A 21,435-nucleotide genomic window follows, 5' to 3' on the forward strand; every position below is an offset into this window, starting at 1 on the left:
AGTGGGGGGGAGGGGGGGGGGGGTACTTTTGTTTCGAAGCACTCTGTGAAGACGGGGGGAAAAAAAATCCAAATCATTTCTTGAGCTGGAGCAATTTGACATGCTGTGATAACTGCTCTGTCAGAAACTTCTTTGACATCTCTGAAAGAGGAGATTTTTTCTGCCACAAAACCAGGGTTCCATTTAAAAAACAGGCTTGAAAAGAGCCACAAACTCATTAGGCTGTTTAATTACAGCCTCTTTCTCCTGTCTCTGTCCATCTATCTCTCAGCTCTGTCAAAACAGAGGTGCAAACAATCTGGCCCCTTCACAAGTAGTCCTGGCTCCCATCACAGTTTACTATTTCAATCGACAAATCCCTCTCGGTGCACAATATCTCATCTGCCTTTTACCTTGTTCCTTCCCTCTCGTACCTGGCGTTATGTTGTGCCTCCAAGAACAATCTCATCTCTTTCCCTCGTTCTGCTCATTCTATCACTCGCTCCTTTGTATTTTGCCTCCAAACCAATAAGTTAGGTTGTTGCCTCGCTGTTATCCTCAGTCCTTTTCAATAGATGGGCCACTTGTGCTCTTAGGGAAGTGATGTTGTTTGACCACAGTTTACTTGCTACCTTTCCCCCCTGCTTGCCAACAGTGACTTCTGGAGCTGCTGTTGGAAGTACAATCACAGAGAAACAGCACATAAGCAATCAGATTCACTGACAGACAGAAAATGTCCTGTTTATCTCTCAGTGTCCTGGCAGATGAAGAAAATGGATTCCAGCTGCAAATAGGAACTATAGTTTGTGTTTGGTAATTTTTTGCATAAACTATGTATGTAGGTGAATAGACGTAGAAGAGGTTGGCGTCCAAACTCACCAATAGAATTAAAGAGACCTGTAGAATCATTGTCAAGGGGCATTGAAACTATGACTTTGTCACCCATAATCATAAAAAAGACATTTCATTTGCAAATCATAGTTCTTATCTAGGTAAAGAAATGTTGAACACACGTCTGTCCTTAGATACTTGAAGCCCTGATTTTTGAAGAGGCCCAATGTAGTGATGTGTGACAGCTGGAGTACTACGTAGAGCTTGCTTTTCTTTTTGTTCACTATTGATGAAATGTGTGTATCCAATTGGCCTGCCACTGCTTTTATGGAAGAACACACTTCTTGTACTCTGTCATCTTTTAAAGATTTGAGAACAAACAAAATATTTGACTTTTACCCATCTAATTACAATGGCCTTCCCTTACCTTGTGCTTTTCCACCATACAGGCACTATGCAAATAGAGTTTACTTCTCGCTCTGCGCTGTTCAAACAGAAATGTTTATGATTATTGTTATCTGAAGGAGGATTGCTCCCTCAGTCAAAAAGTAAAACCTCAAAGATATTCCATGTAGAGTTTTCTCAATAACCTCTTCAGCATCAGTTGTGTCTTTGAAAAACACTCAATAACAAAATCAAATTGTGTCACTCAATACACTTTTCCCACCCTTTGAGATCAATGTACTTTACATTCTTCATCCCTGTCTGCCAATATCAATGATGGAAGAACATCAATAATGACAGCTACATTTGTATCTGTATCATTTCAGCGGTGGAATCTATTCCTCCTCTGCCCTCTACTCCCTCTTCAGCCGCCAGCAGCTCCACAGCTCATGTTCAGCCAGGCGCGCACAGGATATTAGCTTCTCTACCAGCAAATTTGCTTTTCACATCTATTTCTTTCTTCTTCTAACCAGTTCTTGGATGGCTTGTTATTGAGCTTAGTGTCCACAAATGCCATTGATCCAAGCCACAACTGGGATCCATACTTGGGCACTTTAACACTCTCTCAGCGTGTTAGTAATACTAATCCCGCTCCTCCGGCAGGCCCATTGATTTTATAGATTTCCCCCAAAGTTGTGATAATGATATATCATTGTTAAATTTGGTAGAACAAACTGCTTTGCCGATTCATCAATGTGTGCACAGGCTCTGATTCCAAGATGGCCTACAAGTCCAGTACCATTCATTTTACACTCTCAATATCACTGCCTATCTGTTTTCTGTACACTAAAGTTTCAGTTTCTTACATAAAGCAAACACAGAAGCACAGTATATACCAAAAAAAACAACAACATAAGAAACAAATCTTGTGCCACCTGTGAAGGTTGCAGGAAGTGATGGGTGGCACCGGGTCTAAAGTACCTCAAAAACAAACAAATTACCTGGACAGGACCAGACCTGCGGAGAGGAACTGCAAAGAAAAATGGGAAGAAAAATGTTTACAGTGAAAGCCTACTCATATTATAGCTGATGAAACATTGTGGGGAATAGGGAGCAGAGCAGGCAGAGGTGAAAGATAGGACTGTGGAGGCTGTGGGGCTGGAGGGGTGAGGTGGTAGAGGGATGAGCAGGGGGAATTGTGAGGCCTGGAGAGAGAACTAATGGGCAACACGGTAACAGTTCAAACCCGAGGCGCAGCGAGGCAGCAGTGGCCTGACACAGCTGAAGGCCTCAGAGGAGTGCCAGGCCTATTAGAGCAAGATAAGGGCTTGTTTGGAGAAAGCATCCTCTCAATGGTGCACTGGGCAACAACACAGGCATGGGCATCAATTAAAGACAGAAAATATGACGTGGAAGTGGGAGCGCATTAAATAAAAACAACAAACTGCCAGGGCTCATGCCCTCCCCTCTGAAGGACTGGGAAATGGGCAGGGAGCATCAGGGCTGATATATGGCCGATTTATTCTCCACAGAATTGTGGAGGTAGGGGGAGTTTATGATGAGGTGCAATGTAAAGGGGAGAAAAGAAATGAGTCTGGATGCCTTCTGGACACAGAGCAGCACACGCAGATGAAAGATGAGAGACAGGGAGACTCACCTAAAAACCTCAACCACAATCTTTACAAGAAAAAAATCTCGGGGGTAGATAACAGCTATGATAACTAATTTAGCTTTAATTCATCTTCAATTCCTTTCCTTTTAGCCTACGGGCAGTGGCAGACTGCGATGGCCTAGATTCTCAAGATGGACATTGGATGTGGAAACAGCAATCAGATTTGGATCGAGGTTTGAGAAGCCAAACAAGAATTAGAGAAATGACACACTAATTGGAAGTAAAATCCTGTAAATTGTGCCCTCACTATCACAAAGTTGTTAACCGCTGACAAAGGAGGTCAGGTCCTGCCTTCACCCACAGGGTGTTTTACATCTTCTGCCCGGTAGTTTCCTCACAAGGTGCCTGTCGACTGCCCTCTGGAAGAAGGTGTGGGTGGCAGACGGCCTTCATGAAACACCAGTAAACAACAATGAGCTGAACTGACACATGCTGTTGATGAAGGGGGAAAACAGTGAGATTCTCCTGTTTTTGTTTAGAATCTATGCGCAAGAGTATGGAGGCTTTTCTTTTGGTTTGGCCTGGGTTAATGTGATTTCTGTTCCGCCTGTCGGTTCCAGAGACCCAGCTTTGTGAGCAGTGGTCAGGTGAAGCTTGGACTCAGCCCCCTATAGCCATTAGTGTGGAAAGAAGACAAGCAAATAAGCAGAGAAAAGCTTGATGTGTACAGGTCACTGCACAACCAGCAGTCAAAAAGCATCTTAGCCTGGAGATTGTTACAGCGATAACATGCAATGGGAATCTGGGGACCTTAATTGCTGGTCACTCTTACTTATAGGAGATACAGTATTACGCAGATTCTGGGTGATTTGTTTTGTCGGCTGAAGGCAGTGGCAACACAGATTTGAGATTGCCCTGAGAAGATGGTGTGGATTTGAACTCTCTGTGGCAAATTTCCCCCCAAAACTGTAGAAAAGTCAAAGATATGGTGTGCAATCTTTCAATTTAAATAATGTCCATTTACAATGACTTATTTCCTGTTTACCAACCCCACCCTAGGCTTCCGCAGCATTTCCGTAGCATGCCATCTTTGCTCTTTAAAAAGCACTGATAGTGGGAGCTGGCAGTAAATCTTTGAGGATTTGACTTGCAAAAAGCAGCTCATATATTCTTCATGAAAAAAAAAAGCAGAGGGTCCCCTCCCTTCACCTGCCTCAGAGCATGTTAGTTTTATTTACTCATTTTTAGTCCTGCTCTAGTTAGGGAGAGGCACACTTGTCTGAATACATCTATACAAATAAAGACAGACGGTGTCCTTATCTGTCATTTCACATAAGGACAATCAAAACTCTTCTATTCACGGTAAAGATACTTCGGTTGACATCTACAATTGAGTCAAAGGAGCCGTTTTTTTGTACTTCACCCCTTAAGAAAGACATAACACGGGGGTAGGATTTAATAAAAATGCAGAAAATGCCATCATAACATTGAAATATTACAGAGGTAAAAAGATTTAAGAAATAATCTGTCATCATGTGTCAAGTTGATCTACTCTGCAGAAACCATCTTTTGTTCGAACATATGGCAGAAAAGGGAGAGAGTGAGAAAATTACCCCCTGTAATTGGTATCCTGATGAAGGACAGACATAGCAGCCGAACAATACAACCTTTAATTTATCAGAAGTCATTATGAGCTACTGCTGTAGTGTCAAGAGACATTATAATAAGAAGTGACAGAGAGCAGGGGAATCAAACACTCTGCTGCTGAATAGTTGACTGCAGGAGTACCTGAGACTAAGGGAGGGATAGTTTGTTTGTGTGTGTGTGTGTGTGTGTGTGTGTGTGTGTGTGTGTGTGTGTGTGTGTGTGTGTGTGTGTGTGTGTGTGTGTGTGTGTGTGTGTGTGTGTGTGTGTGTGTGTATAGTGTTTACAGAGGACTTAAAACTGATGGACAGTTTATCCTAATCACAACCTTGACAGGTGAAAAGTGTCCGCTAATGATACCAGAGATGTTCTAAATCTAATACCAGATAAATACCTGTAATGGATATTGGTATCAGTATTATTTCAGTATTGAAAGATAACAATACTGCCCGAAATGTAGAATCTGAATCTGATTTAATATCGTACATCATCAGCCCACCGCCAAAAAATGGTTAACCTTGAATAAATGGTTTTGGGGATTTGATCATGTGATGAAAAGAGAACAAACAATAGCAATGTGGTGCTATCAAAGAGTGTAATGTGCTGGCTAAATTTGAGCAATCACTGTGTTTACAGGGATTATTTATACATTTATTTCTGCATTGGTATTGGAAGGGTACTTCTTATCAGCCAATATTTAAATCTTGGTATCAGGATATCATGGATTTGGGGAAAAATGGTTTAAAATCTCCACTAAACATGACACTTAACAGAGGAGCATAGTAATATATATATAGATGACTGGTGCCTTCAACACGATACGACTGTGACTGTAGACTGTCATAGGGGCCAGTGGGGCGCTAGTCCGTACTTTAACACATGTAGACCCTACTAGCCAAGCCTTCCTAGCTCCTGTGTCCACAGCAGATAATGGACACCTTGCAGCTGAGTCGTCAACTTAAGTGTTTGGAGTTGAAGCCATTGAGCGGCAGGAGAAAACCTCTTTGGCTCTATTATTTATCTGGGTGGGGATGCTTCTTAAGAGTCAGCAGCATGCAAAGCACTAACCAGAGGAGCAACTGTCACTACACAATGAATGTTTGTTAGTGTACCAAGCAGATAAGCGTCAGGTGTGTGAAGCAGGGGGATTTAGACAAGGTAAGTCACTATCTTACTGTCAACTTTAGCAGAACACAGAAAATCTTTTTCTTTTATTAATAAAAAAAAGAGGCCTCTCCAAGCTCTTGTAACCATGGCGTGATTTCATTTGAAAATTCTTTTTCAAACCTTAGTTTAGCCTTATATTGATGTATCATATAGACATAAACTTAAGGGAACAGAAGGGAAGTGCTTTACCTTGATAAAATATCACCTCAAATTAAAAATAGTTTGCCAGACTGATAATAAAAATTAATTTGGTAGTCAAAATAGAATTCACACGTGTTTCATATTAGATGATTAAGCCATCACATTAACTGAATCAAATGTATTTAAAGTTACTTCCTTTTACAAATTCTGCACCCTGTGACCCTCCCATTTTTAAATCATATGTACACATCCATCACACAGATTTTGTTTGCAAAGAAACATTTTGCTCGTGGAAAAAATGAGGATTGGGGGATAATGTGTATCTGGGTGTAAGACAGGTCTTACCCTCCCTGGACCAAAGGCTCCCTGTACAAGCCAGCACCTTTGTTTAACGTGCCTGTCCCTGTCTCATTTTCCCCCTGCAGACAGTGAAGAAAGCGCCTCCACAGTCAGCCAAAGACTCTTTTCTCCTAATCTCCTGAAACACCACTGCAACACAAAAAAATGTTCTCCTGAGCTTCTGTGAAATATCTGTGAAATTAGCAAGAAGTGCTTGAGTCTCTGAGCAGAAGCTCTTCTCACCTGGAAAATGAGCCTGTGCGTTAACCCTCTTCCTTGATACAGGTAAAATGGACACGGCACGGACACGGCAGCTGAAGTGGTAATATACTTTCTTGTAAGGGATCAAATTGTCCTCAACACCCCTCCCCTCTTTATTACCCAGACTCCTCCACTGAAGGTAGTGAGTGGCTTCATTGTGTGGCTGATAGTGCATCTCTCATTAGCTCCCTGTGTGTGGAGCAGAGTGGGGCCAAGGCAGGTTTTTATGGCTAATCTGATATATGGTGCTGAAGACGCTGCAGTCTGGACCCAGACAGGGATACAGACAGAGGTCACTGGGGTCCATGTCTTAGAAATGACACGCATGCACCCATAAACGCACACACATACACAGGCCCTCGTGCAGCATGTGCAGTGATTGCACAACTATTTTACATTATTCAACACATTATAAGCTTTGTAATATTCATAAAAATGTCAAATATCTTTAAATATCTATTACAGCAAGACATTGATTGCCTAAGACCATCCATTTGATCTAATTTAACAATTTAGCTTCAGAAATTACATTTACTGGCTCATAACACACGGGCAGAGGCTATTTAGAGGTGCAGAGGTCACCAATCACCCATTGTAACCTCTCCAATTATGCCACCAAATCCACCCTGCACACACCCACACAACCTCGCATATTACAAGGACAGGGTGCACTGGTAACTGACACCCAGTGCAGAAGCTCATTATCACCTTCCTTATGTTGTGAATGGCTTCCTGTCCTGGGCACTGTGCAGGACCCGGGCTGTGGGCTCCTCCTGCAGCCAGGAGCAGGGATAGGGGGCTCTTCCTCTGGTATATTTACAGTAGCTGCTGGGCCCAGGCCCAAAGCACAAACGCCCTCTTTGGCACTAGTGCAAATGTTCTCCAGCATGAGGACATGAGACGCGAAGGGTTGCAACTCTACCAGTCAGATCTGGCAGGTATAATTGCACTGAAATTACTCTAAATCTGCCCAAAAGTATCCCAAGGCATGGGAGATGTCAGCCATATAGACCCAAGTAGTAAAATATTTTTAAGAGTGGAGCTTAGCTTTACACACACTTTTTTCTCTCTTTTTTTGGCCTGTACGTACAAATACACAGTTCACACTCACCCATATTTTCAGGTAATGTATTGTAGATACAGTAGATACGCACACACACACACACACACACACACACACACACACACACACACACACACACACACACACACACACACACACACACACACACACACACACACACACACACACCAGAGAGAGGACAGATGAAGCTGTAGGGCTGATTCTGCAGGTTTTTCCTCTTGGCATCAAGTCCAGTCAACTGAAAAGACATTTCCTCATTAGCCAACTTGAGCTTTAGACAGCTGTGGGGCTCACTCAGCGCTCATGACTGCATGTATGAAGGTGTGCATGGCAAGTGTGTTTGAGTTAGAGCGCAAGGACCATAGCATAGTGTTTGTGTAAAAAATGGAGGCAAGGAAAGAAGAAAGAGGCCTATACGGTTGCTCAAAAGAAGTAGATCAAACTCACAGTACTACAGAGATTCAGCGCTCCAGAAGTGGTTAAAGGTCTGCCAACTTGACCTGCATCTCTGACCCATCATCCATGTGTTGCTAACCCCTGACTGCCAGAGGTGCCGGGCTGTGTGTCCTATATGCTTTCCCGCCTATACTAGGCTATGTTTCCTGGGCCAGTCAAGGAGTCAAGGCCATGGCCAGAGCTCCCAGAGAGGTGCTACATGTTTTAGCCTGCCCTGCCCCACCCCACCAAAGAGCAAGAGAGATGAGGAGATGTGTGAGAGATAAATCACTAAGTGCCTCACCTTGGGTCACCGATCACACCAAAGGCCACCAGCAATCTCTATTTGAAGCACTGCATTTGCTGCTTCAGGGCTTTGCACTCTGGCCTTGCTATAAATCAGCATACCATCTAACCCCATGGCTGCCTTTTTTTCTCTACATCCCTCCTCTTTACTTTAGGTCTAAAATTCTTATAGTAAAATGTTGTCCAACATTAGAAGGCACTGCAGAGAAAGACCACGCAATTGACAATTTTATTACAATGAAAGCCAGGAGGTTGTAAACTAGTTTCTACTTTATATATACGTAAACTAACTCACTAACTCAAATCCTCACACTGATTTATTTTAGAGTGTAAAACAACTCAAACAGGAACAATTGTAGTAATCATTGAAAAATGTAAACCGAAAACAATAACAAAGTGGACTGTATCCCTGTTGTACTATTAGTTGCTAAGAAAGATCGGCAAAATGTATTAAAGTTGTTTTTTTTAAAAGTGACACCACTGTTTCATATAATGAAAGGGCAAATCACAAAGATGGTTGGCAACATAATTGCAGTTTCACTAGATTGCTTCTGACACACTTCTGCACAAGTTCATACAATAACAGATGGGCAGTAGCAAGAAAATCCTCTGTGTGAAGTGTGCACACGGCTAACACAAGTTCCACTTAGCCAAATATAGAGCCCACAATGTCAAAATTTGCTGTTGGTGTATGAAAGGAATCATGTGCAGCCAAACACGGATTGCAAACCCATCTTTCTTGGTTTAAAAAGGAATGTAAATAATGGTTACCTCTTTCTTACTTCCTCTTTGTTTCATTTTTGACAACCAGACGTAGGTTTAGTTGGAGGCATGATGCCAGCAGCACTCCTGTCGATATCTTTTTGCCTCTCTGCCTGCTGTATAATTTTCTATTCTTAATATGACAGTGACTTCTTCTATGAAAAGTTATTGAGAGAGAGAGAGAGAGAGAGAGAGAGAGAGAGAGAGAGAGAGAGTGAGAGAGTGAGAGAGAGGGAAAGAGAGCAAGCCTGGTTTAATCTTCTGTGTTCCAGTTGTGAGATATTTTGGTCAGTAAGACCTGGGATAGCTTATCTGTACTTATATATATTTAGGAAATTTATTTTAAAAATGCCATTCTGATGGGAACATTTCACTATCTTTGAAGTCTTAAAACCCGACACCCCAATATGATCCCTATATTAAGTATCACATCCAAATTTCTTACGTTTATAGATCAACTCCATGAATCGTCAAGACACATCTTATTCAATTATGAGACCTAAATCCATAAGACAAGATGTGTTTATTTAAGTTACATGAGCTAAGGAGGAAAATATTGAAGGGGGCTCAAACCAGTTTCCTGAAAGTGCACACAAAAAAGGGAACATTTACTGAAAAATGTGAATGCAGGCCAAAGACAACAGCTTCTTCTGTATTCATCAGACATGGACTGTTTACAGTACAAAACTTTACACAGACTTCACCTTTTTAAAGTTTAACTAAACCTTTTTAATATATTTCTGACTATAAATCCATCCTGTGATGTGCACAAGGACCAGCCTCATTAGCACACATGTTCTGTAGCTGCCCGAGCAACGAGCATTTATACCTACTGGATTAAGATGCTCCAAACTTTGACTAAGATTTTAAAGAAACAACTGAAAGCCTCGGAAATGATAATGTCAAGAGTGGGAAGATAAATGTTTTATACTCAATGTGGCAACCTTTTTATAGATTATTTTAAAACTTAAAAGGCAGGATGTGCGACATTCTACACATAAATACATCAAGTATATCCTGTGTAAATGTCTCTCTGAGTCATGACTGTCTACAGTGAGAAGCGTGAGTCTCGCCAGCTGTACTCGAGTAAAGGACAATTTTTTCCGCTGCTTGCGCTTGAGGATGTCCAAAGAAAACGCTGTCTGCGGCGAGCTCACGGCATCCTTAAAGACTCCTCCCACCCTGCCCACAGACTGTTTACCCTCCTGCCCTCCGGTAGGCGCTTCAGAAGCCTCCGGACCAGAACCAGCAGACTGAGGAACAGCTTTTTCCCCAGAGCTGTCTCTCTACTGAACTCTACCCCCCGAACTCTGAACTCTGTCTCTCTCTCTCTCCCTCCCGAACTCCGCCCCCCCCGCTGACCCCCCTTCCCCTGCACATCACCTCACACCCATCATCCCCCCACCACTCCTCCTGGTCATACACACACATCTCTCATCCACCTGTATTATTGTATTATAGTATGTTAATATCACCTCAATAAGTTATCGACCTGTACAATATGTCCACATTCTGTATATTATCTGTAAACTAGTATAGCATGCTCACTGCACCTTAATCTGTATATTATAATCTGAAGAATATACTTATATTTATAGCATTTATTTATATTTATAGCATCCCATTAATCCAGCCATATATACCCAATAATTCACTTTTTTTTGTCTACATCTGTAACTTTTGTAATTACTGTACATAGCACAGATTCTTGCACTTTCTGCTTATTTGCACTTCTGGTGAGATGCCAAACCTCATTTTGTTACTCTATACTTGTATATGTGTAATGACAATAAAGTTGAATCTCATCTCTTAATGGTGTTTAATTATGGTGCGTTCTAATTGATAACTCCTACGTGCAAACGCGAGTGGAGAGGGGTTGGAGGTCGGCCGCTATAGGGGAGAGGAGGCTTCAGAATAGTGGAGGTGTCGCCAAACAGCAGTTTGATGTTTGTTATAGCATCCTCCTTTTTTATTTCTTTTACTTGTTACTTTTATTTTATATGTGTACAGAATGCAAAACGACATACTGTACAACACGTGTACTGTATCTGTATTTAAAAAAATAAAAACAATAAAAAATATGTTTTTAAAAAACTGAATGCAGGGATCAGCTCATTTATGCCGTTTGAAGCCTCACACAAAATTAAAATCTAGCACTCCCTAGGCCGAGTCTTGATTTGATTAGCCTCCACTATACATCTCTTTGACTTCTCGGAAGACTAATGTTTGACTTACGTCAGAGAGCTCTGACTTGCTGCCTTAGAGACTGTCTTCATTTTGAAAAGGTGTGCCATAAAAGAGGTGAAATCCTACTTATGAAGCTGGCTGATGGGAAACTCTCTCTGTCCCCAGCCTGTCCATAAGACAGTCTGTCAACCTTGTATTGCCTCCAGTGTGGCTGCTCTCCTTCTTCTCCTTTGCTCCTTCTCTCCTCAGGTGTCATAATAGCATCAGACCAGGCTTTGATGGAGGTGAGATGGGAGTAATAAAGAGTGATCCACAGGGAGCAATGCATGGGTGTCGCATGTGTGCCATTGGTGTATCACTATGGAACAGCAGGCCTCAGTGCTGCAGGAGAATGCTTTTACACCGAAATAATGCTGCAGGTGATACAATTACATGACATCTAGCACCCTGACAGGCTGACACCCCACAGACTGAGGCCATGGTCATGTGTGTGCTCATGTATGTGTGTGGGTGTGAGAGCATGTTACCAGCTAGCAATGGAAGAAAAAATATGCTATTGTAAAAAAAAAGAAGTGAAGAAACAATGAGGCTCTAGATTCATTTCCCACAAATATGAACAAGACTGGGAAATCAGCCCTCTCACTCTCAAGAGGATCTGCATCAGCCATTCAGGATGAATCCTAATAATAATCGGAACACTTGAGGAGAAGTACAAAGAATTTTAAGGAGGAAGAAATATTCTATGGCACAGTTGGACTTCAAATATGCTCATGATTGAGGGAAAAGGAGGGTTGAGAATGTGTCAAAGAGAAGGAGAGAGGAGTAAGTAAGAGTAATTTTACTTCTTCTATTAACCTTACGTGATTACAATAGCCTGATGGGCTGCCTTATTTCATGGAATATTAAATTCAGATGAAGCTCAAAGGACAGTGCTGAAGAGGGGGAAGGGACATATCGCCTCAGTGAAGCCTCAGCAAAGCATATACTGGCTGGCAGCCCTTTACTGCCGGAGTAAACAAACAGTCTCTCTGGTTAGACGCAGAATGTGTTTGAGAGTGTATAGCTTGTGTACTGTATGTGTTCAACCTGCACCACGATCATATCAAACGTCAAGACCTCAAGAAAGCTAGTACCTATAAAACTCAGTCACATCTCACCTTGTCTGTAGTTTTCTAAAACAGACGACATAAAATATATTGAATTAAAAATGAATAAAGACAATTTTTTTATTTTTTTCAACGTCAAACTGATCATCTTTCAATTAACCTTTTTTTTAATTAACCATTTATAGCTAACCTTTGATTTGAATGCAGATGCAGTAAATATCAATAAATAAATGAAAACATCTGTAGGCCTGATAACCTTAATGAAAGACTATTTTAATTATGAGTCTTTAATACTCAAGATAAAAATAATAAAAAATACATTTTTAGGATTTTCCCATTCATCCACAGCAGGCGGTTGCTGTCATGTGTAGGTTTTCAGGCAGGGAATTGATTTTTCAGACATAAGGTCAATGTTTATGGAAGGGTGGTTACAAGCTGCAGAGAAAACATTTGTTCCACTTTAGGAAGTACAGGAGAGCATGTGATCAACACAGATTTCATGGCTAGTGGCTTTTTTACCTTGTTACCATAGTATTTAGTGGAACACAGCTCACATTTTTACACATGTTAGCAGCTCAGTTAGGACTCGGGTGTTGGTAGCTTTCAAACATTGGCAAAAACATGGTGTAGAAAGTAAAAGTCAAGAGTCAGCAAATTTCAACAATAACATTTTGAAAAACAGAAAGACATGAACTGAATAAACTTTAACTCCTGTTCTACAAAATAATTTGAATTATATGCATAAAAACGTTATTAATAACGATAGCCTCCAAAGCCATTGGTGTCTGTCAGTGTTATGTCAGTGATAATGTTGGGACATCAACACATTCATGTAAACCACATTAAAGACTGAATTTTAAAGACAATACAGCAGAACTTTTAAAAACTCTCTGGAACATTTTAAAATGCAAACACTTTGTTCTTTAAACTGTTAAGTCAAAGCTGCAGTTAACTATTTCAATACTGAGGACTTATAAACCTTTATTTAAATTATGGGATCATTTATTGATAATATGTATGTCAGGGTGTCGCTGGCACAAAGCGACTCAGCATAAAATGACTTTAATAAAAACAAGTATAATGAGCATGAGGGAAAAAATGTATTAGAAGTATATAAAATGTGCATTTAAGTATGGATGTCTTTCCAAACACTTTAATGCCTGAGAGGAGAATGCTGCCTCCACTTGGCCGTATCTAATGCATAGCAGGCCTTTTCCTGGGGCACACATTTGCACAAGCATAAACTGTACGGTATATTCTGTCTTGCCAGCTGGATTCATTTACAAAAGGAGGTAAAAGAAAAGGTCTGATTCCATGATCTTGTTAGTTTTCAGACCTAAAAGGTTTTGATGATGCTTCTGCTTGAATGTGAAAGTGATAGACATAATTGTTAACCTTTTTTTTAGGCACTCTGTGTTAACTGTTTCTTTTATTTCTCCTTCTAGGAACAGGGTGTGTTGAATAGTGAGCATTTATAAAGGCATCTTCATCATAACCACAGCCAAATAACAGCCACTAAAAAAAGTGAAGTGTGACAATTACCTAGCTTTGCACTAATTGCACTGTAACAGTTTTGAAACATTAAATTATTTTCTGGCAATTGACTGTTCGGAAATTTTACTTTAAAGACGCACATGTTTGTTCATGCCACTTCTACTTTGTTGTATTTTTATTTAAACATGTTCAAAATGCTATAAAAATACAAAATAGTTAGCAACCTTACAAACTGTGATTTTAATAATAATCATCATGTGTATTTCCACAGCTAAAATAACAGATTATTTCATACATTTTCAGTGTTTTTTGTTACAGGCTATATTTACCATTTAGCGAACAATGGAGCCTGAATGCAGCAAAACGTTGTTGTACAGGTGGTAGGTGAGGACTCATGCTGTCACCAGCAGCACCATGTCTGCGTGGGCTCACTAAATACAGGAAGTGGAAGAATAAGAACCCAGAGGGGGGGGGGGGGGGGGGGGGCACGGCTACTCTGCATTACACTCAACAGCTTACTTTCAAGAATTCATTCCATCCGCCACAAAAGCTGGACTTGTGATGCCTCATTTCACAAATGTACCTCAGACATTTTGTCCACAGTTTTCTAACACTTCATCAATAAGAATAAAAAAAAAGAATACAGCTGCTTTGTAATTTTGAGAGGAAATGAAGTTCGAAGGCAAACTCGTCATTAGTCCTCAAATGAAATCAGATGAGAGTGAGTGTTCAAGCATCGTTATCCAGACCAGGCTTTTATGAGCAAACACTGTGCCTTCATATGGGATGCATAATAAGCACCTCTACCCTGTGGGAGAGTGCAGCCATCAATGCAGCTGAGCTGTGTTGTGATAAACCTCTTCTATCAGTGCAGATCTGCATTGGCTATCAGCTCTCTGGTGTAATAACAGAATAGGACACCACCTAACCTGCATCAGAAGAACACCCTCAAGAGCAATAAAAAAAAATGCATCAGTGTTCTATCTTTGTAATTACATACTATCCATATTATGACAATCTTTTCATGAAAATGTCACAGCAATCACATTTAATACAGTGGTAAAGACATAAGGGGGGGATTACAGCTCACCAAAGAGACATGAAGATATACTACACACATCAGAAGACACGCACATTTCACACTCCCAAGTGCACCACTAAGCAGATAGGGCTGCAGGGAGGAGCAGTGAGTTGGGAGAACACCCTTTAACTGAAAGATCTTAATTCAGTTCTCAGTGTCAAGGCAGCGTATGAGCTGCAGCTGTGTTTGATCAGCATACTGGATCAGTACAAACTGCAGTGGTGCTTCACTGTGGCTGATTCTGACGTCTGTGACTGATGTCTGTGTGCAGCTTCCTGTTATGATAGTGGCAGGTTTACCACTCAGAAATCTGCACAATTCTTCAAACAATGTGTCCTTGATTTCAGACAGAGGTAGATGAATGCTAGGTAATTTAGCTTACTTTAGCTCTGTGAGATGGTTAAAAGTGTAAAATTACTTCTTGTCTTCAAAGAAACCTCCATGTTATAACGGCATGTTCTTTTTTTTCTATTTCTCTATTTGAATGTTTTGTGTTTGCTTATATCACTACAAGAAGTAACTTTGGAAATTCAGAGAACTCTTCAGCTGAGTACAATCCTTACATATGAATGGTAAGAAATGGGATAAGATGGGCAAAGACTGACTTTTTTTAGCTTAACTCAGACCCTTAAAAAAGAAAATCCATTTGATCAAATATGGAGAATCTGCAGGGCAGGCGAGTCTTCACATTGTTCTTGCGTCGGTGAATACAATTCTAATAACACAGTTAGATTTTAAAATACAGATATGACCAAGATGTAGTTTCACACAAATACTTGTCCTGAATGTGTTTCTCTTCCAGCTAAAATGTTTCAATCAATAAGTAAGGTCACTGTGAAAATATAGTAAATCGTCAAAACTGCCATAGGAAGGACAGCTGTCAAAAGTTCACCATGTCCTTATGACCCATCTTAACCCGAGCCTCAGCAGCACCATGGCGACCAGCCCCGGAGAGAGGGAGAAAGATGGCGTTAGTGAGGGAGCAAGTGGAAGTGGGTGAGAAGATGAAAACTGATTAAGCTGAACTCCTAGCCATGACCTAGCCATATAGCTTCTCACCAAAATCAAAGTTAGGTTATCACAACCATACGCTTTGGACTGAATGTAAGCAGAGACAGTGCCGTGTCCAATGTGGTGTGTGTTTCAGAGCCTTTGGGCACAAAAGTGGAGCAGACAGACAGTGCCACACATGTGTGTGTATTTAATATTTTATCTTCTGTGTTTAGCGTCCAAACATAACATTATTTTAACCCAGGAGCAAATTCAAGAAACCGAAACATACATGATTCGTCCATTATTTCCTCCTCGGTGTACAGAAGAAAGACAAAAAAAAAAGTTGAACCTTTATCTACTCTCCAGCTCAGTAATCAACACGTGGTTTTTGTTTTGTGTGATGTAAGGAGGAAAGAAGCAAAGGAGAGGGCGGAGAAGAACACCACATACAGGGTGTTTACAGATCTCCCCAGGCTCGCCACATGTGATTACACTCTGATGTTTAACAGACCAATTAAGGTTTTTATGGAACGTGCAGAAGCCTGGCACAGCGCTCCCCTGCTCTCCTCGTGTCAGTGGGTTTGGCACTTTCATACCCTTCTAAACTCAATTTTACCATCACAACAACATCCCTGATATGGTCCGAAAATCAAGGTATGAGCAACTGAACAGAACACAGTCATTTACAGACAGTGCACTTATTAAGGCACTATCAAAGTGAGTATAAAAGGAGTACAGCACGTACAAACTGTAAGACACTAACTGTAAGGCTTAGGCTGTTGGCAACAGTGTGTAGTGCTGTGAGGGAGGTAGAATCCACTCTTACCAGCCACCAGGAGAGAGGATTGCCTCCCAACTTAGGAACACAGGCCTCCAGTCTGCTTCTCACCACTGCCAGGCCTAATCCTCTCTGTAGAGCACTGAAACCTGGGGGCTGCTACCACACAGAACCACAGGAGGACCAGGGTGGTCTCGCTCTGTCACAGCCATCCCAGTAAGTAGATTCAGTCAGGGGTTCAAGCAAGAGTACATGAAAGCTGCATGTGCTGGCTTCACATTGAATTATAGGCACTCTTTAATATTTAAAGTATTTTTATTCAAGCATTTCTACATTTGATATTTAGACATGATGATATTGAAAGATGGTTTATGAGAAATGAAGAACATCAATGTTTTTGTACTCCTCTTTCAACATGTGCTTTCTTAGACATCATTGTTTTACTAATTTGGATCAGCTTACAGTATATTCTTCCAAGACACCATATGCCATCTAAATTAATTTTCTCTTCAACATAATGAGAAAATATTTAACAAATGTATCTGATGAGTAGGAAAAAAAACTATAGAAGCTAAAGTGTGGTTACATTTGGTTATGGTTATTTTCAGGTTGAAAAAAACCCATGTGTTAACGATAGGTTTGCCATTCTTTCAGTGCACATAAAGTTTAAGACATATTTTTAAGTTTTCTTTTTTGTTCACAAGGTTTTCTGCGTCAGAGTTCCTCACTTTGGACTTGGTTTAAAGCGGCGCTTTTAGTTTACAATCCACAGTTTGCTGCTTTAACAGTGATCTATTACTGGATGATTTGTGCTTTTTCTTCACATTTACAAGCCCACTGTTTGATGTGATGTATTCATTAAGGTTATCTTTAAAACATCATGTCATTTAAAAGTATGAACTATAAATAACTCTGTACACTGGGTGTGTAGCCTTTAAAACACACTAGGAAAAGGCCAAACAAATATATAACTCCACTGTGATGCGTCTGATCTTTTTGTTTAAATACCACTACACAGTACATGTGGTGGAGAGAGATTTATGCTTTAAGATTCTGTGCTGTGGAATATTCCCTCTGACATTTATAAACGACAGCATTTATATGAGCTCAGCCCAATCTTGAGGCCTGGAAAACTAGAAATAAATATATAAATGGTTGTGTGTGTATTTTTCCCCACAATGATAAAACAGGGGGGGGGGGGGGGGGGGGGGGGGGCATTGTGTTTGCACCGGGGGGCAAGAGGCAGGTGAAGACAGTGTGTGCTGTTTAGCAGAGCTGCTCTCTTACTCTGAGTCTGTGCTCGCCAGGTGAGCAGTGTGGTTGTGTTCCATCTCTGCTCCTCTGCGCTACAGTCTGTTATCATCCCAGATGATGTAGAGATATACTGTGTGGTTTTTTTTTTGTGTGTGGTTTAACTCCAGTCTGGATCTGTGTTTTCAGGAGACCTGAGATGTTCATGTAACATATCACAGGGCCCTAAAACACTTTTTCCTCTCTCATACTCCAATTTATCAGACCTCTTCTGTCCCAACAAAACTGCCCAGAACAATTCACCTGCTAACATTTCCCTCAAACAACAAAGAAGGATTATAATTCATACTGCTAGCATCTATAATCTATTGAGATAAATGTTTAAGTTGCTCTTATAGAAAATGTTTTTCAAGTTGTGTTCAATAATACCAAATCACTTCAACTTCCACATCACAGCTGTTTCTTCTCTGATCATTCTCTCTCTCTCTCTCTCTCTCTCTCTCTCTCTCTCTCTCTCTCTCTATTTTAAATGTCTCTCTACCTTAGGTGCTCCTCAGGTTATGCCTGTCTTTAACAATTCAACTTTTACACTCAATGATCTGACTGTTACCTTGATTTCACCTTGCTGGGGCTTAAATTAGCTGACTCTGCAGCAGACTCCCATAGTTCTACATCCTTGACTGAGCGACAGTAAAATATTAGCAGCCTCACCCATACTACATTCTTTGTGACAGTATAAGCTTCATACTCTGTAGGATTATAACAGTGACTTATCCAAGCAGTTGTTACACCTCTCTTAAACTAGGCCTGCATGATATGAGATAATGATATGAAGTGCGATAAACGAACAACAATTAAAGAGTGTATATAAGCTATAACTTAGAGTTTTTATGTCTATCTGCTGTTCTTATGTTTTACACCCTACCTGTGTTTGTAACATGTTTCTCCTGAATCAATCAAAAAAAGGTTGTTTTTTTTAACCCCACCACTAAATGGTCACCAGTTAATCTGAGGGTAGCTCAAGCTTCTCCTGGCTGCAAGATGGTGTGAAAAAAACGAGCGATAAACTCAGGTTTCAATCCAACTGGTAAAAATCTGCATACACGGTGACAAAGCATTGTTTACATTAAATCATTTCTTATTTATTGTGATCAATTTAGATTTTTGCATTGTGTTTCTGACAAATTCTCACATCACAATAACAATGAAACTGCAACACCCAATCCAAATAATCTAAATTTTCACATTTGTATAACCATCTTTCAGTTTTCCTGATGCTACAATTTCATGAATTGAAGATGAATTCAAGGGACAGCAGTATGCAGTGATTATCCAAATTATGACAAGCATCATCCTACTCTGAGACAACAGGGACAGCTGCACATGTATGAGCTGAGAGTGTTCAGTATGCCAAGAAAAACAAGTCACTGTGAATACCTTACCTTGCCGAGGCCACCAAGATACGCATATCAATTAGACCAAAACAGTCAGCTGTTTCAAGGCACGGACACACAGTTTACCTAAATGTTCACCATTTCTTTGGCAGGATCATCCAATTAACAAAACATTCACCCTTTTCCAGAAGTCAATAAAGACCAGGCATAAAAGTGTGGCAGAGCCCCCCCGCTCCACTGGATATGACAATTCTCTGGTCTGCCATGGTGCAAAACACAACAACCTCTGCTCTCAAATTAGACCTACCACTGCGCCTGCTGACAATGGGATGCTGGGGTGCAATTACCATAAAAGCTAGTACCCCCTCCCTTCACTACTACCACCACCTCTCTCTGTACACCCCACACCATCCCTGACCTCCATCTACCTCTCAAAAAAAATCCTCACCTCCCTTTTCTTCCACATATCTCTTGTATAGTTCTTTTGTGTCCTGCACTTTTGAAGCTCCGTAGGGAGCAGGGATCCTGAAATTTAAATATATTTGATGGAAGGTAATGTGAATGAAGATGGGTTCATGTGGTACGTGTGTATGTTATGTGTAATAAGCAGCATACAATTTCCGTCATCCTGCAGAGGCCTGTGTAAGACATGGTTGAGGCCAGCTGATTGGAGACTCCAGGGTCCCTTTAAGTCAAAATTCTGTTGGGCTGAGACCTCTGTGACTTAGCACCCTGTTCTCCCCTTGCAGCCCTCCATCTCTCTTTCTCTCTCTCATTATCTTTTTTCGTTTTCGTCTGATTCTGTCATCCCTTGATCTACTGGACGCTACCGTTGCACTCAGCCATATGCTGGAAAAAGGGGATGATAATAGGAAACAAAGTGAGCACGTTGGTGGGAGCATAAAGGTGTTGACGTGAGGGAGAAAGAAAACAGCACTCAGAAGTAACCTTTAAGCAACATGGTCATTAACACCTCCATTACAAACCATTCGCTAGGAGCAGCTCTATTAGTCATTCAGAGCCCACGCTTTTCTCGAAGACAGCCATACGTTGTTTTTTTGTACAAGACAGCGGGATAGAAGAAAGACCTCTTTGTTTTCTTTTAAACAACAATCTGTCATCATCATCGCTGCCACCAGCTGTTAGTCAGTCTCCGGCATTAAACTGATCTGCCTGAATAGAGTTACAGAGCAGGCAGTGAGCTGCACTGATACGGCAGGTCAAACAGGTACATCAAAAGACCAACAAATTCCCCACACAAACACAAAAAAATGTCTTTTGTTGGACAAGCAATAGATTAGGAACTAAAATGGAACTAAGAAACAGACGTCAGGCCCTCTGATGAAGCCCAAACCTGCAAGAGCAACCCATACATATGATGGATATGATATTATTTTGAGCAGCTAGCATTGATTATCTGTGAGTTGAATCCACATCTGATTACATTTTTCATGAAAATCTGTCCACACCATGACATTTCCCACTAAAGATTATTACTACTTGTACTTATTTTCATCAAACATTACAGTCTATATTCAAAGCATTTCTTTTCTAAAGAAACTGCTGTAAGTGTTGTTATCTGGGCACTAGTAATTTGTGAGTTAACTCGTTTCCACATGCAGTTACATTTTGCTTTTCTAATGATCAGCTAACCTCCATTTCTATTTAAGTCACAGCATCATTTCAAATCTCAGCTGTTTACCCTGAATTGCAGTTTCAAACATACATGAACTTTCTAACACTGATCAGTGATAAGACAGTCCTTCTGTGTAGAAACTATTTAAATCAGATACACTTCTTTATTTCTATGCATGGCCACTTGAAATGTACCTGTAAACTGTTCTTCAAATGAACCATTTTTTTTCCATAATTCAAATAGGAAAATCAAAAGGACAAGGAGTCATTAACACTTTTACCAGGTGTAATGGAAAAAGTGATTTGTTAGGAGGGCTTAAAATAGGTCCTCTTTCCCTACCCATAATTATAGTTTGAAACACATTATCTTACAGGTATAGCATTAGAAGTGTCTTCCACACAGTGCTAACAAGCTCGACTGAAAGTCCAAAGAAGCAGGAAGAAACCTTAATTATGTAGGTGCATATATTACTACTTATCAACCCCTGCTGCTCTGATATTAATTATATTGTAGAGCAGATATTTTCTTCAGGCTCAGCCCATTACAAAGTTAACTTTCTCTCACTTTAAT

The sequence above is a fragment of the Labrus mixtus genome, chromosome 1, assembly GCF_963584025.1.
Source record: "Labrus mixtus chromosome 1, fLabMix1.1, whole genome shotgun sequence".
Taxonomy (NCBI): domain Eukaryota; kingdom Metazoa; phylum Chordata; class Actinopteri; order Labriformes; family Labridae; genus Labrus; species Labrus mixtus.